The sequence below is a fragment of the Sardina pilchardus genome, chromosome 16 (assembly GCF_963854185.1).
Source record: "Sardina pilchardus chromosome 16, fSarPil1.1, whole genome shotgun sequence".
NCBI lineage: Eukaryota > Metazoa > Chordata > Actinopteri > Clupeiformes > Clupeidae > Sardina > Sardina pilchardus.
This window is the reverse complement of record NC_085009.1, coordinates 7,084,344-7,101,720: the sequence shown is the minus strand read 5'-3', so window position 1 is coordinate 7,101,720 and position 17,377 is coordinate 7,084,344. Positions and strand designations below refer to the sequence as shown.

The window sequence follows — 17,377 nt, the reverse complement described above, 5'->3', positions numbered from 1 at the left end:
AGACAGCATTATGCAGATTTAGGCTCTGTGATGTAACACCCCCATAGGCCTATTATTGATAGTATTATCATCCTTATTGTAGAAGTGGTAGTTGTTGTTATTTCAGCAGTAATACGTAGTAGTAGGCCTAGTGTTAATATGTAGTAACATTTCATCTGGCTGTATAAGGCTTGTGAATTTCCATACCATACTATATCTTGTGGAACAAGTGTAAGGGCATGCCGTGTCTTACTGATGTATGAGCAAACAGTTGGAACTGTCAAATGGATTTTGCATTAATCTCACCAGTTTCAGAAGCTGAGTGTACGCCTATGCTAGCCTATGTGATAGGGTCTGGGGTGGGCGGGGAGTTTAGGTCAGTTTTGGTCATTTATAGGTACTTTAACACAATTCAGCCGCACAAGTGTTGGTGACAGAAAAGAGCAAAGGAAGACACATTGAGTTCAGTTTTTCTTTCCAGGGTGCCGGGGTTTCCTTACAAGAGTATCAAGGGCTTGACGTTCAGAGCTTCAGGAAGATCCCACGCAAGGCTGACGGAGCGCCTGCTGGCAGTAAGATCTGAGAGAAAGAGACGGGGGGGTGGGGGGAGTGCGCTTTCGTTCCGTGCTACGGCGCGCTCTGGAATACAGGAGCAACCCCCCGTGGCTGCCAACGCTTTCTCCATCGGTCGTTGCATGCGCAATAGACGACTCAGATGTCGATTCCGCCTGTGCTGAATTAGTTCGCATCAATTGCTGGCGTCTCCTTTCTGCGGGCGGGCACGAAATAGGTAAGGATGACCAGATTTGTGCTATTATTTTAACAATGCAGTTTGCCACGTAAGCATCAGTTCTTTGACGGTATTTTTTTTTCATTGTGCATTCATTAGTGTTAATTGGTAAAAGGGATCAGCTCATATGAGAGAATCAATGGGAGAGCGTCTTGCCTATCGGGGGAAAATGGATGGTGCGCTGTTGTAAGCCATTCATATGCATCGAGAGCAAATTCTGAGGGGATTTTATTTTGTTCTCTTAGTGATTTTTTTACGAGAAAAAATGCCAACGCGAAAAGCACTTCCATTCACCATTCGCGGTGACCTTATCGGTTTAATGCCTTTTTATTTGATCAATAAGTGTGTTTTAATGCTGACTGAAATAATCAACGCGTGAGTAGATGACGAAAGCCTCCCCAACTTAAATGCTTTGACACGCTGACAAGCGCATGTGTTGGCCCCCGCCCCCTCTCCATACAAGAAAGAGAGAAGGCTGTTGTTTGCGATGAGCTACTTTTGCAGGGGGAAAACATATTTCTGTCATGAAACGCAACTGACGTGCAACGATGCTCCGTTGTTTTATCACTGGAAAATAGTACCCTGGTTAGTCACGGAAACGCCTCTTCAGCAGCACCCAGAACACATACGAATGCTGATGCCTTGCTGTTACGTCTTTTGCTGATTGCCCCTATGTGCTGTACAATGGAGCAGCTTTGACAGGTTGTAGTTAAGGTGCGTTACAGGCCCTCCGCTGGTTTTCTCTATTATCAATTCGGCAGGCGTCATTAGCGTGAAAAGAAGCAGACTGCATGCCCTCTCTGTCACTGAAAGAAAGAAAGAAAGAAAGAAAGAAGTGTGTTGAAAAAGTGCTCTGTCATGACAGATGCCGTGCCCTTAAACTAAGTTTGATGGCTGGCATATGAAATATGTGAAAGCTCTCAGATGCTCTCTGAGATTGTCTCACATCAGCCCCCTTTTTTTCTCCAGCTGTCAGCCACTCATGGGCTTGGATAATGGGTGCTGTGTGCACAGACCGACTTGTACGGCGGTTTTGTGGCTCTTCGGGGCATGATGGCCTTTCGGTCCGTCTTTCGGCTGATATTGATCCCTGCAGCCACACCACGCGGGGGTCTTAAATCCAACCCCCCTGGCTGGACTCTCCACAATTGAGATGTTCAATCAGCTTTGGCTCCAGAACACTGGGATGGCATAAGTGTATAGCGCTTCCCCATTCGGCAGCCGCTGCATTTACAGGTTTTGCTATAGACTGCAAAATGCAGACACAATGGATATGAGAAGAATGCATTTTCAGGTTTCTAAATCGCCCACATACAAACCCAGCCACGTCTGCACCGTGAATCGAAAAAAGCAACATTGCGACTGTTTTGGTGCCAACAGCATCTCTGTGTGATCTGTCAGAGCCTATAGTGTGGAGGTAGGCAATAGGCGTAGGGCATAGGCTGGCACTGTGCTGGGCGTGTGGTGGGGGGTTGTGAGAGCCGGGGGAGGGTGGGGAGGGCGTGAGGGTGGGGGTGGTGAATGAAACACCAGGCTGCAGCTGCCTCCTCGTGCAGCCCCAGCCAGGGAAGCCGATTGGTCTGACGTGTGCTTCCCCCTGCTCCCACTCCTTTCTCTCTCTCTCTCTCGCTCTCTCTCTCTCTCTATCTCTCTCTCTTTCTCCCTCTCTCTCTATCTCTCTCTCACACACACATACAGTAGCTTACTCTCTCTTTACATTTCCACTGCCTGTCCCTTTCTCTTTCAACCTCTATTCCTACCTCTCACTGTATCCCTCTCTCTCTCTCTCTCTCTCTTCATCCCTGTCTTAATCTCTCTCTTCTCTCTCTCTCTCTCTCTCTCTCTCTCTCTCTCTCTCTCTCTCTCTCTCTCTCTCTCTCTCTCTCTCTCTCTCTCTCTCTCTCTCTCTCTCTTTCCTGCCGTAACAGCCCCACTTACTACTGCAGAGTGAAAAGGAGCGGTATGGACAGATGACAAAATGAACAGAGACATAAACAAAGCCTCAGTGATAAAAGCTCCGTTGAATCCTTCAGTCGTCCAGACTGTAGTATACATCTACAGTATAATTTCTGTAAGGTATAGAGGGAGATGAGGTATTGAGGCAGATGGATCGAGGGAGAGAGAGGGAGGAAGAAAGAGAGAGAGAGAGAGAGAGAGAGAGAGAGAGAAAGAGAAGGAAAGAGGGAAAGTGCTCCTCACCACTCTGTGTGCATAATTCAGAGCTTGAGGAGAGAAGGCAGATGGACCCATTTGGGTTCTTGTGTGAGCCACACATCTCTGAGCCTATTTCCCCCATCAGAGGTATCCTGGGAGAGCAGAGCAGAGCAGAGGAGAGGAGAGGAGCCGAGAGGGAAGGGAAGGCTTTCTTAAGGGACTTGCTTCCAATTTTAGCTCCCCCAGTCAGCGCCCACTGCCGCAGGCCTGCACTAGATGGCCGCAGACCGCTGGGCGTTTTTCCGCAGGCGAGCTGCCATCGCTGCGAAACGCTCCGAAAAGAGGGTCTCGGATTGATCTCGACAGAGAACAGCAGGTCTACCTACTGACCCATATTTGCTTAACAATAATTGATTTGGGATTTCGGAGCTCCCTCTTACGTTACTCTATTCTGTTGATGATGATGGAGACGAAGAGGGTTTAGAACTGATCTGGTGTCAGAGCGCATGCACTGATGTGCTTGCTGATCAAGCGGTTCATGTGGTGCAGAAGGTATTTTAATGAACAGGGCTAATACTAATGTTATTTATGCATGCACATGTAGCTGAATATGTAATTAGTCCTCACATGTGTTACTGTAATTGAACGCCTACGGAGCAGTGTGGTTAACATGGATGCTTGCCATTTCTCTTTTTCATTGATCATCCACGAACATATTAACATTCCAATTAGAGTGTTATGGTTATTTCTCGGGGACTGGTATACCTCACCATTCCTTGGTTAGTGCCCAAATAGAGTGAGAGGATTAGTTGCCCTTTTTTTGTGTTCCTTTGTGTGTCGGTTTCTATGGCCACAATGGCGTATCAGTGGAATTGAGATGGTAGGCAGACTACAGGTCGCATTCTACACCGCCTCCTCATTCTTACGCGCAGACGTAAGGGCCAGATATTCACTAGTTTGTAGGCAAATTATATGCATTTATGTGTATGAATATATGTATATATGTACTCTATGAATGTATGCAGGTATGTGCATGTATGTAGTGTATGAGTGCATCTGTGTATGTTTGCTGGCTGTAGGCTGCATCATGTGATATTGTGTGCACAGTGCAGGTGTGTGTGGTTGTGTGTATGTGTGTGTGTGTGTGTGTGTGTGTGTGTGTGACTTCGCTGGAGGCGTGATAATCTGGCTCGCCATCTCCGTTGAGAATCATCAAAGACGTGTGCTTGACCATCGATCGTCAGGGTCTGATAGCCTGGCTGTTCTCGGGCCTCTCCAAAATGGGTTCATGGATCCCCATCAAGCTCTTCAGCAGAATCCCTCTTCATCTTCCCCTGGGGGGACGTGGCCATGAAAGACCAACCCAACTAGAGTGATCCTCAGGGGGGAGCTTGGAGATGTTTTATCCACCTACCCCCAACACCCCCCTCCCACATACACACACACACACACACACACGGCTGTGTGCGCGCGCACACACACACACACACACACACACACACACACACACACACACACACACACACATACAAACACACACACACACACACACACACACACACACACACACACATACAAACACACACACACATACAAGCACACACACACACATACACACACACACACACACACACACACACACACACACATACAAACACACACACACATACAAGCACACACACACACATACACACACACACACAAACACACATACACAGACAAGCACACATGCACACACACACACACACTTGGAGAGAGACATCTGTCTATCTGCTAATTAAGGTTAATGAAGTTCCACCCAGAGCTAATGGCTGTCATTTTCTCATCTGATAGGCCAGATAGGCCAGAGAGAGCTTTCAACATGGAGGAGCGTATCGACCACAGCAGGGCCAATGGCCCCTTTATCAAAGAGGCTGGCCCTTGAGAGAGGTGAATGTGTTGAAGGGGGTGGTGGGGTTGATGTCCCCCCCCCCCCCCTTCCCTCCACTACTGAGTCCTACAGCACACTCAGAGCCTGTGATTGGTGCACTCGGGTTTTGAAATCTCCGGCAATGCGCGAGGACATGAATCATTCCAGGTGGAGCAGCGACCCCCTTCGTCCAGGGCCTCGGCCCGTTATTGCGAGTGACAGCGGGGATATGGCATTTAAAGACTCCGGAGCACGGGAGAGGTTGACCCCCCCACCCCCCCCCCCCCCCCCCGACACACGAGGCGGACTGGCACGGGGATGAGCACCATCGGACCTGACGGAGCCTTCGCACCTCGAATGGAGTCCATGCTTCAGCTAAATCCACCCTGGCAGCCAGCAATGAGAGCTTCTTAATAAAACACCTGAGCCTCCCTCGTGGCTGTGGCTGCTGCTTCCAGAGGCTTCCTTTTTTCTTTCAAATTGCCACTGGTCCAAAACGCTGTGCCATGAAAAAATAGTCAGTAGGGAAAAAAGAATATTCCTGTTTTTCAGGACTTCAGTGTTCAGCAGCCATTAACATTTTATGTTGAAAACATTAATAAGCCTCATGTTTCTTTAAGCGCCATCTGTGTCAGCTTCTCCACAGCTGTGATCACACTCACTTTACAGTGGTTTTCACTCAACACAGCAATATTTATGTGTTGCTGGATTTCCGGCGAAGACGAAGAAGAGGAAGGGGGGGGGGGAAATCAATGCACAATTTGAGGCGTTATCTATTTTTCTCGTGTTCCCAGGAAACGCATCAATGCTTCTATTGTTCTTGGGGCAGTGTAACATAAAGCGCGTATATGGGAGATATGTAAGACTTAATGCATCTACCATGGGGAGGGGGCGGGGGGGCGGGGGGGGGGATTTATACATGAGATCTTGTGAAACATAATGCGTCTCCAATAGAAGAGGATCAGCTTTTTTTTGGCCCGTGCGGTAGTGTTGGAGTACTGGACTGTGTGTGCGAGTCAGGGGTTGAGGGGGTGGTGGTGGTGGTGGTGGTGATGGTGGTGGTGGAGGGTGTATGGGAGAGGGAGTTGTGTTGTTTGCAAACACGGGTCAATCGAAAGCGCACCCGGGGGCTTTCTGAACCGGAACGCGAGCGGTGGCGCAGCCCGGGGGAGAGTCGGATAGCAGCCGGGTTGGAGCATGCCAGAACCGGAGGGCAAAGTTCCAGTAAGAGAGAGGGAGAGAGGGATAGAGAGAGAGAGAGAAAGGGAGGGAGAGAGAGAGAGAGAGAGATGGCAAACAATTGGCGAGGCAGAAAAGCGAGCTAGTGAGCGCTTCATTACGATCCCACAGTATCTCCAGCCAAGACGACGCGAGCGAGTGAGTGAGTGAGGGAGGAAAATAAGAATACTCGCGGAACGAGAGAATACACATTCCTCCTCCTCCTCCTCCTCCTCCTACTCCTCCTCCTCCTCCTCGCTCTCACCCCCGCCCCCCCTGATCCTCGCGGCTGCCGTCCCGTCCCCCTCTTATCCTGGCCCTGGCGGCCGCGTGTCCGATCAATGACCGTACATCAGAGTCTTTTGTGGGTCATAATAAGCAGCCGGTGATTTGGACAATGAGGGGTTGTGGCCGGGGCCCTCTCTCTCCGACTTGAGTGCTTTGATTTAGAACGGGCCATTTTTTATTTTATTTTTTTTTGCTTCTTCCCAGAGGCTGACGGAGTAACCAAACAAATAAGCCAGTGACAGCTTTATCACAATGCAGCGCTGCCACCGCCTTTACCGCCCTGAGAGAGAGAGAGAGAGGAGAACAGAGAGAACAGATAGGGAAAGAGTGAGGAGAGAGAGAGAGAGATAAATAGAGAGACTGAAAGAAACAGAAGGAGAGGAGATAGAGAGAAATACAGAGAGGGAGAAAACAGAGAGAAAGAGAGAGCAGATACATAAAGAGTGAAGAGGGCGAGAGAGAGAGACTGAAAGCAACAGAAGGAAAGAAGGAAAAAGAGAGAGCGAAAGAGCAAAAAAGAGGAGAGGAGAGATAGAGGGCCACAAGTCAGCAGTGCAGCATCACTCAGGCCCTTGCCTGGCGACTTGAACAGTAGCAGATCTTGTCTGCATGATCACTTACCGTTTCCACTCGGTGCTCCACACCCGCGGAGGACATTCGTAAAGGTTGTTGTCGCGCCGCATTGTTTTGCGTTATCAACGAGAGAGAGAGAGGGGACACGCGCGGAAAAGTGCGGCTGATTTATCCCCCCCGACATCAAATTTACGCTCCCATTACATTTTTTATGACACAATGCTGAGTAATCAAGGCGACTAATCACCGGCTATAAAAATGAAAATACTGTTAGAGTGCATTAGGTTGGAAGTCAAGCGTCTTCACCTAATTAGTGCCCTTTCAGCTGGTCGCCGTGATTCATGCGTGTGTGTTTGCGCTTCCGGGGCGGAAAGAAGCAGCAACCGGCAAGTGAAATGCTACTCCTCACAATTGGTCTGTGTGTGTGTGTGTGTGTGTGTGTGTGTGTGCGTGTGTGTGTGTGTGTGTGTGTGCGCGCGTGGTGCATGAGTAATCATCTCCACGTAATGACAGTGGAAAGAATCATGACTCCTCACTCCCAAGCTCTCTGTCTATCTCTCTCTCTCTGTCTATCTCTCTCTCTCTCTCTCACTCGCACACACACACACACACACACGCACACACACTAGTTCTCTCTCTGCTAACATGTAGTCTCATCTTCCTTGCCATTCCTTCTCAATCACTCCTCCGTCATCCCCCCCTGTTCTGCTGGCCTGACCTCTCTGAAGCTCTAGTACCAGGAATAGAGTCCAGGCGCACCGGAGGCGTTGGCTCCGAGGGCCGTGTTTACCCTGTTCGCATGGCGACGGGGGCGGGGAGGGGGGGGGGGCGGGGCGCATTCTGGACCGCCGCCCGCCGGAGGAAGTGAGAGCAGCGCCCCGGCGCCCCCGAGACAAGACGGCTGCCCCATTCCCCTCTCCGCGGCGAGGTGGACCGGGATACTATACAGGGCCGCGGGCAGATGGCCGAGCAGATGGTCCTGCCCCCCCTCCACCGCCCGCTCCCTGCCCCCGTAGAAGGGAAGCGGCGCTGAAGGCCGACATCCAAAGCTGACCACAGAAGGGTCTTCACGCCCCTTAGACCTTCCAGCTGACCTCTCCCCAGTCAGCGGATGTGGGTCTATAGAAATTGAATTCATTGAGAAAAACAAGACATCAATGCAATTCATTCACGTTTTTTTTGTTTTTTACACCTGGTTCTCTTTCGCAACGTGCGCTGTTCCAAGCAATACTTACGGGTCAGAGAGGCAGGTAGATTTTGGAGACAGTGGGCGGTTAAGAAGAGGGTTTCCAAAAACTCTGGGCAGGCCTTCAGTGTGGCTCCACATCAAAGAGGAAGGAAGATTTGGGGTCACTGCTCAGAGATGATGCTGTAAATATAGCCCTCACTGACAATGGTTTATGGGTCCAGTTTGGGCAATGCAGACATTCAACAGTATCAAATAGAATCAAATCACTAACCGGAATCCATTTTACTGTCCCTTATATGTGACTGCAAATGGTCCTCCAGTAGCAGATCAGTCAGATGCTGCATGCAGAGAGCCGTTTTGGGGATTGCCAGAGCTCAGCAATCGCATGAGAGAAACGCATCAAGGACATAAATCATGGAGATTGTGGATAAATCCAATCACAGTATTGGTTTTATTTAAAAAAAAAAAAAAAAAGAACATGCAGTATATATCTTTTATAGGCTGATGTGCCACTGAAGAACAGAGAGGAACGGCATGTACAGTAAGCCAGTTTTAATGACAACATACAGTATATAGGAAACAAATAGCCAACATTGTGGTGAGCGCACTGATCATACCATGGAAATGTATATGTTCCATGTATACCATACATATGCTCCTACATCGTCAGCCCCATCCATATGTCCCCACTTACATCTTTGGCTGAATACAAGAAAAACAAGAACTCATTTTGAGTTTACAGTGAAACATTACTGCTAATCTAGTGAGAGCCGGGGAGGGAGGGTATTGGCATTTTGCCAAAGCATTTCCCATTAATTCTTACCGTGAATAATCATTTGGAAAATACAGATTTGATTACGAATCAGAACACCAGTAATCACACAATTCCTTGCACATTATTGAAGGGGCAGTATTAGATATGCTCCCATGGTATTTTCCGATGGTTCAACAATTTCACAAAAGACCTGCATAAAATGTATTCAGGGCGAGACAGAGTTCCTACTCATATTCACTCATTTTTGGAGACATCTGAATATATTGGCTCTGCGTGTTTGTCGTTTGTGTGTTTGTTTGTTTTGTTGAGGTAATACAAATTGATTTGCGTACAGCTACTTTGTTTTTTTTTTCTATTGCCGTTGTTCATATCCAAGAATTTGCAGCTTGCTAACGTGCATCGAAAAAAAAAGGTCTGGCACTAAGCAGAAGAAAATAAATGACAAGACAAGAAAGTGCTTGAGAAACCATGGGCCCTTTGGGTGGACTTCAGCCTGATGGGGAGTAGGTCGGAGAGATTGTGGGGGTGGAATTGTAAATAATTAAGAATTGCTGAGCGATGGTTTCCCTCCGCAGTGGAAGAGAGAAGGGGGGGGGGGGGGTTGGAAGTGGGGATAGAATACTACTGCGGGAACAGCTTCTTTACAGTCCTGTCCCGTAACAAACTCAGTCATGAGACTCACACTATTTCTCTCTCTTCCCCCACCCTCTCTCTTCCTTCCTCTCTCTCTCTCTTTCATGATGAATTCCCTGCTTTGACCAAAGCGCTTGTTTGTATGTAAAGTAGTATGCTTGGAACCCTCGTGTTGGTACTTTTGTTCTGTCTCATACTGTGTTTTCCGTTCGCCATCTTGGGGCGAGCTCCTCAGATCTCCTCTGAACGCCTCTGCTCCACTTAGGCTGCCTGGAGTATGTCATGGGGATCATACCTGTGCATTTTAGAGCAGGCTGCAGTATGGAGCTGTGATGTTGAAAATGGGACAAACCGCAGTCGTCGTCGTCTTTTTCTCTTTGCCGCGTTGTGCTCGGCGCCAGTCAAAGGCTGCCTTCCTTTGCTTTGGTGTTCTGTGTCTGCTCACAGGAAGGACTCCAGGATAGAACAGCGGCAGCATGTAGCCAGCGTGAATTGCACTGATCCAGCTGTTAGGCCTTTAGTGTGCTTCTAATTTACAGTCATTTCCCGTGTGCAAGCCGCATTGTGTATAAGCCGCAGAGCAGTGTTTTATGGAAGTTAAAAAGAAACAAAACCATATTAATACCATATTAACTGTCCCCATGTATAAACCTCATAGTTGAAGAAATCTTGAAAAATCAATGTGCAGTATAAGCCACGGTTAATAGTCGGGAAATTACGGTATGTCTGTAAGTACGTATCAAATGGAAGCGAAGATGTGTCATTGTGTGTTTATAGAGATCAAGAATGTACTTGTGTGTTTATAGAGATCAAGTGTACAGTGTACTTATTGGTCTCTTCTATTGTACAGCTGCAAATGCTGGCAAGTTGGCCCGCTTCTTATGACGCAAACCAATATTCACACGTTGATGTGTAATGGATACTTAAGGGGACAAGTAATCAGTCCACCTCTTCAAGTTTGCAAGTTGAGCGTGTAATCAGCACTTCAAACATCCAAGTCATCTCACCCTTAATTTAGAGTCAAGTCCATGAAATTCAAATTGGTCCAAGGCTTGCTGGGGAGTGGGTCAGTGATGGGCATATGCATATTGACCAGTCAAATGATCATCGAGCCTCACAAGATACAGTATGTGATATTATCAATAGGATTCTATGGGGTTTCAAGCATGCAGGGTTAACACTAGCTTATTTTCAGTTGTCATTGTCATGGGCATGACGCAGTTTGTATCTTTGAATTTTAAGTCAGTGGTTAAGCATATCTCTAACACGGGCAAGTGTGCTGATTCACACCAACATAACCTAAACGCTAGCACAGCTATCCATAAGCTTGGATACACTACCTCAGAGATGATGTGAACAGGACAGTTGTTGTCCCGGACATAATTGCTGTCTGAATGAATATTGAAAATGACAGAGACCAGATTTCATCTGGACTCTGGGCTCAGAGTAACTCAGCCATCTTGTCTGTCACTGTCTCTGCCACTGGCAGCGGTTGCAATATTGCTTATGGCCATGGAGATGATATGGCTCAGACACAGGATTAAAGTCAGGAATGATTGCTATAGCAGAAACCTGTAAAAAAAGTAATATACTGTACAGTATATATTATAACAATAATATATCTTTCTGTCTTACAGTAAGATAATGTGCAATATAGAATTCCACTGCAATATTCAGTGAATTTTGAAGTCACTGTTTGAATGCCAGTTTGGGTTTTGGACTGTGTGTTAGATGAGCAAGTCAAGTTAGAAATCATGAGTGCAAATCAAGTACAAGGTGGCCTACATTGGTATTGATATTGGTATAGTATAGTATCATACTGAGGTTTTTCTGATACAAATTAGGCAATAAATCATGAAAATGTGAAAAATGCTTTGTGCATAATGCTGGTTGTTAATATCTGTGGTGGAAATGGAGGGGCAAGCCCACTTTGAAGTGCATTATTTTTTCATAGCTATGTCTGGGAGTGTTTTATCTAGCATATTCCTCAGTGGCTGCTTAGACATGCATTTGTTGGAGGACCTTGTTCTCAGGGTCTCCATTTTTAACACTTTGTTTGTTTTGTAGAACTATCTAAATGTAAATCTCAAACACTTTGAGGCGAAATATTTACTCCTTTTATCTTATGTATTTTAGACACGACATTTGTCTGGTTGAATGCATTAATACGCCACCATATAAGGACAGCCTGCCAATTTCCTCTTGGTGTTTAGCCAGTAGTCCATAAGCTCCAGTCCATTCCGCAGCCTCTATTCAGGAGTCCAAATGATCATGTTTCGCCGTATTTATTTACAGTCAAACACATAGCTCATATCTGTCATATATCACAGTATAGCCATTCGTTTAATAAAAACTGACAGCGGAGGTGATGGAAACGTCTGGAATAGTTCCAAATGATCTATCGGCTCTCTACTGCCTCTCTGTTCTCGGCAACTGTGTAGAGATTTGAGTCAACATCTTTGCCTTGACCCAAGCTTTTCCTTGCTTATAATTAGGCACTCTAAAACAATGCAAATGGCAAATGGCTCAATTGCATAACACATAGCTGAGACGCTCACTGCTGCTTCCCCAGCTGCAGAGAAGGCAAAGAGCAGAGCGGAGAGAAGTGCTGGTTAGGGGACATTTAAGGGCATTCCTTAAGGTTCTCACTGAGAGCTGCTCCATCACTGTAGTCGTTCGGCTGGATAAACAGTTCCACGCCTCTGAGCATCTCCAAAGGCAGAGGCGGGATAAACAAAGACCGTTTCTCTTCATTCACAGCTAGTCTGACCATATACAGAAAACAGCTGTGATTTAACCGTTATATATTACTTGAACTTTACTATTTTATCGTTATTCTATACTATACTATACCATACTATACTATATCATCCATGACTTTTAAATGTGTTATTGTTTTTTTTATATAGGTGCAGAACAATGCAGGTTATGAAGCCACAAGTACTGTATTTATGTTGCATCTACAATATATCTCCATACCCTGAAGGAACCTTCTAGATAAGGCTTCCAATGTCATGAGAGTTTTGTTTGTCCTCTGTGATACTTTTGCCCGATGTTTTTGATTATATAGCGCAAGGGCTGTAGCATTTACAGACCGAGCAAAAAGTTTTACGATTGCAGTGCAGCGGGGTTGTAATTTGTTGTCTGTTAGCCACGGAGCGCAGGCAGCAATAAAGCCACCTTGTTTAGAAAAGTGCGAGTCATGCTGGGGCCCCTATGCATCATTGTCCTAAAGACCTTCTGCGTACTCGTTATGTGGCTCTCCCATGCGACTCTTTAGCTGCAACGACTTTGTTTCGAACCGTATTATTAATTGTGATGTTAAAAGTAGGGTCAGGTTTCCCCGTCCGATGCCGCAAAAACTCGTTTGTAACTTTTTATATCGCAGCAGTCTGGGAGGGCCATCGGTTAACAACGTCTCCGCCATCGCCGACCCACACGGCCCCCCCCCCCCCCCCCCCGACGAAGATGTGCTCGTCCTGCGGAATGAGACCCCCACAAGCGTTTTTACAGCTCTAGTCGCTGAGCAAACGCAGTGCTAATGAATCATTAATTAGGATGAAGGCAAATCGTGGGAGTTCACATTGATCTCGGCATCTCATTAACCCAGTTGAGGAATTTCTTCCTCCCACGTCCGAAGGGGGGAGAGCGAGAGCGCCACCACTGCCAGACCCCCGGCATCAGAAAAGCAGCTGCCGTTACCTGCCTCGTCGTTATCTTGGGTAACGGTTCAGCGAGAGAGAGACAGTGGCTGCCTCTCAACATCTCTCCTCGATCCTCCAGGCTCGTTCCCACTGATCTCTAACTAACACTGGATAGACTATCCCATTGTTGCGGACCATTGAGGACCGAGGAAGGAAGGGAGGATGTATAAAAGACCAAATGAGAGGCACCCAGAGAGCGAGGTGCAGCAGAGGGATGGCGAAAGACAGACAGAAGACGGCGACGTGTGCCAGGCTCAAAAGGCTTCATGGGCACGGTATCAGCTGCCCGCACAAAGTGGATGTTGTTAGTGTATGCAAGTGTCCAAGTTGTCTGGGCGGGCATTTTGCTTGGCTTGCGCAAAAAAAACTTTGGAATCCGATGAGTCAGGAAGGAGCTTATGAGTTGGCAGACATCAGGGTATGAGATGAGGCATCGTTTTATTAACGGCCTCTCACCGATATCTAAGAAGCAGCGCTTTCATCTCTGTCATGTTTCAAATTCCACACACACACACACACACACACACACCCCTGTACCTTCCTCTTTTCTCTTGGCCTCCCCAAGACACTATAAAATGTCAATGCACACGCACAGCTAAAGCGTTAATGGTCACTGACCCTTTTTTACCCATTTGGCTGTGTAAATGAACTCGCTGGACCGTTGCGGCTCAGCTGAATCAAGTGGATCAGATCACTCCCGTCAGCAAGGCCAATAGCTGCTGGTCCAGCAGTATCGCAGCAGGCATCTGTGTTCCGTGGTGTAATGCCATTTGTTCCGTGCTGGGATTGATACTCGGCGCCCAGAGACAAACATCGCCGTTCCCCATGCAAAGCAAACGGTGCACACTAGCTGGAGGTGATGATAAGCATTCCTCCAATACCGCCCGCTCGCTTCCCCCCCTCCCCCCCACCTCCCCTGTCGGTAAAACAAATCTGATCCTGCATCGACTGCGATCAATGGCACGTCAATAGTGCTTGTTCCTGATGGTGGGTCTTGTTCCTTCATTTGTACAGTTAGACGCGGTTCAGCTTGCCTTTGTTTAACATATGCCACATGCTGCCATGACCTGTTTACGGTCTCAAAGCCGTGGTGTGACTCCATTGTGTTTTTGCAGTTCAGTGGCATTGTGCTCGTAAGAGGCCATTGTAATGCATCTTATGGTATGCAGCTTATGCTGCTGAGTAATCATGTACAGCATTGCACACGCATGGGTGTGCTGTGCATAATTCATCTCTCCTCTATACATCTTTAAAGTATGTACATCCGTCTTTGTTTTACGGCTAAACGACTGCCGCGAACTCAGCCACAACAATCACTCGAGCAGCAAAAACAAACAAACGTCTGGCAGTAAATTACGCCGTTGACCTTTCAACCCGTTATCCCCTCAGGCCGCCTCTTCGAGGAGCGAACGCTGTGAAGGATGGCGGGCGGCGCCCAGTTTTGAGGCCGAGGCTGAGAAGGCTGGAACACCTCCTGATTCAGCTCATTTCTCCTCATAATGGGAGCATCATCTCCCCATTTGGGGACTAATTCTGCAATTCATATATTTATTTTCAGCACACAGTATGACGGACCCTTTCATGCACAGTAGGCTACAATATAAATATAACTTGCATGTAGATATTATGTCATTTTTGAATGCCATGTTTATGCAAGCTCTTTTACCATTCATCAAGTATTGTCTCTCAGTATTGTAGGAACAGCAGACCTGATATGGGTGAATGCTGACAGCCAGATCCATATGTTATATTATTTGAGCTAAGCTCTATAGTAGCATCTATAGGATAAGGCAGCAAAATGTCTCTATGCGCATCAATTGAAATTCCAGACAGGTGTGCTGTAACTGAAACGTTAATAAGGGGAATGAGGCGGCCATAAAGCAGGTGAGACTGCTGTAATGGAGAGTCAGCGCTGCGGCGGGGAGGCTGCGATATCATATTGACCATCCCATAATACTGTGAATAAGACAGTCGTTTCTAAATTGGTCCTCTCGTACGAAAAGCAATACTGCCTCCTCTCTCGCTGAGCGGATGACGGATGATAAGTACGGGCGCGATGACAGAGTAAATCGAACACACACCACTCTCATTTCCTCCTTTTCCCTTCTCCGCTCCCTCCTTCCCTCCCTCCCTCCCTCTCCCCCCCTCCTCTCCTCCACCTTTTCTCTCTCTCCGTCTCCTCTTTTCACCGTTGCCTCCTCCAGCAGTTGCAGTCGTTTCGGGCGTAGCTGACAGGAACCCCTTTTTTAAAAACTCTATGTGGATCTCTGACATTTTAAAGCCTTTTTCCCGGAGTCACTGCTAACCCCTATAGGCACACACACAGAGGGAGAGGAGATACTGTGCTCTCAGGGAAAAAAATAGCTATCTCAACTCTTCAAACCACCCATGTCTTTCCAATTGCCTGGACAGCCTCCCCAGACTTGAGGAGTGCAGTCTGAAGGTGGACTGATAGGAGGACTCCCCGAGTGATGACTGAGGAGTCCCTCTCGATCTCGGACAGGTGCTCGTTCCGACACAGTCCGCTCTCCGCTGTCTCTTCGGATGGGGGGGGGGGGCGTACTAACAGACAGACTCAATGAGGGGGCTGGAGATGTTCGAGTCGTACCCTCAGGGCCTAGAGTAGTGAATGGTGGTGAATGGTGGTTGTGGTGATGGTGGTGGGGGTGGGGGTGGGGGTGGTTGGGGGTGGTGTACCGACTCGTCTGCTCTGTGGAGTCTTTGTGGCCGTGACAGTTCCCTGGACGGAGCGAGCGATTCGTTTTGTGCGGCCAAGCGCACGCGTGGCTCGTGGTGTATGGATTCTCTATGTCCCCTCCCGCGCGTTCACTCTCTATCTATTACGCTCGCGCTGCCTCCCTTGGTAAGGCCTCCCCTCGGGGGATTAGGAGAGGAGGAGGAGGAGGAGGAGGAGGAAGAGGAGGAGTGGTGGGGACGAAGAGAGATGGCCATCGGGGATCGGTCTCATGTGCTGTTGTGCAGACTATTTGAGAGTGTACGTTTCCACAAGTATCACACAGCCCCATCGCCCCTATCCACCCCTACCCCCCCTCTGCTCTCTTTTCTCTGTCTCTCGCTCTCTTCACTCGCTCTCTCTTTCTCTCTCTCTCTCACCCCTCCCCTCCACCTCCTGCCTTCCCTGCGCCGTTGTTCCGCAGAGCTGCCTGACGACGCCATTGCTTGCAGCGGGAAAAAGCGTAAGATAGATGAGGCGTATTGATTTCCCCCTTTTTCTCCTCCCTCCCTCCCTTACACTTTATTTTTCATTTCTCTCTCTTCCTCCGTCTTTCTCTGTCTCTCTCTCTTTCCTCTCTCTTTCTCCTCATCGCATCCCAGTCCTCGTTGTGAGGTGCGTCTGAGAGGGAAGGCCTGCTGTTAGAAGGAAGGGTGTGACTGGGTAGACAGGGAAAAACGAACGTCTTGGGGAGAGAACAGGCGGAAAAGCGGAACGGTGCTTGGACCTTGTCGTCCTCCTCTTCCTAACCACCTTCCTCCTTCCTCTTCCTCCCAGGCTGCTCTTCCTCCTCCTCCTCTCCTGTGGCCCCGTCTGGATGCCCTGCGTCCTCTCCGTCTCTCACCTGTAACAGGTAAGTACGTCCAGGACACGCCCACCTTCATCCGCACAACCCACACACACCTCCTCAGCACGCACAACAGCATAGCCATTTTCTTAGACCTGGCCTGGCTCAGTGTATGATGTTTTCAAGGAGGAGGTGGGGGGGGGGGGTGGATGTGCGATGTCACTGTATCAGGTTGTTGTCTGTTGTATATCTTCTCCCTTGGGCATCTTCTATAGGGCCGTATCCACGGACACAAGCTTCGCCATGCATAGGGTGGAAAATAACTCGGAGATCCCTCCCAATGCTCCACGTGTGGTTACACAAACAACCTTGACATGCACGGCACGCGTTTCCACATTTGAAGAGTCGCTCGTGGTCGTTTACGGCGTTTCTTTTTAAAGCGCTCCAGTGCTCTCATCGTACTCACGGTGATGGAGCTCGTATCTGTCTAGTTAGCGCTGAAAGCTAATCTCTGTGTAATGATGGCCAAACATTAGCAGAGTCAACCGTACGCACACCGCGCAGATTATCATCCTCGCCATTAGCACTAGTTCATTATTTAACGAGCGCCGACTGTTGGCCCACCGGGCCTTCGGCATTAATTA

The 17,377-nt window shown here is 48.2% G+C and overlaps 1 protein-coding gene across 1 annotated transcript in view; it reads left to right on the top strand.

Annotated features, from left to right (window-relative positions):
• Positions 1–585: 585 nt before the first annotated feature.
• Positions 586–17,377, top strand: part of LOC134060512 (rabphilin-3A-like) — a 37,852-nt gene continuing 21,060 nt past the window's right edge. Inside the window, exons 1-2 of the mRNA XM_062517241.1 lie at positions 586–769; positions 16,724–16,799. The gene's annotated coding sequence lies outside the window, so the exon portion shown is untranslated. The remainder of the gene's footprint in view (positions 770–16,723; positions 16,800–17,377) is intronic.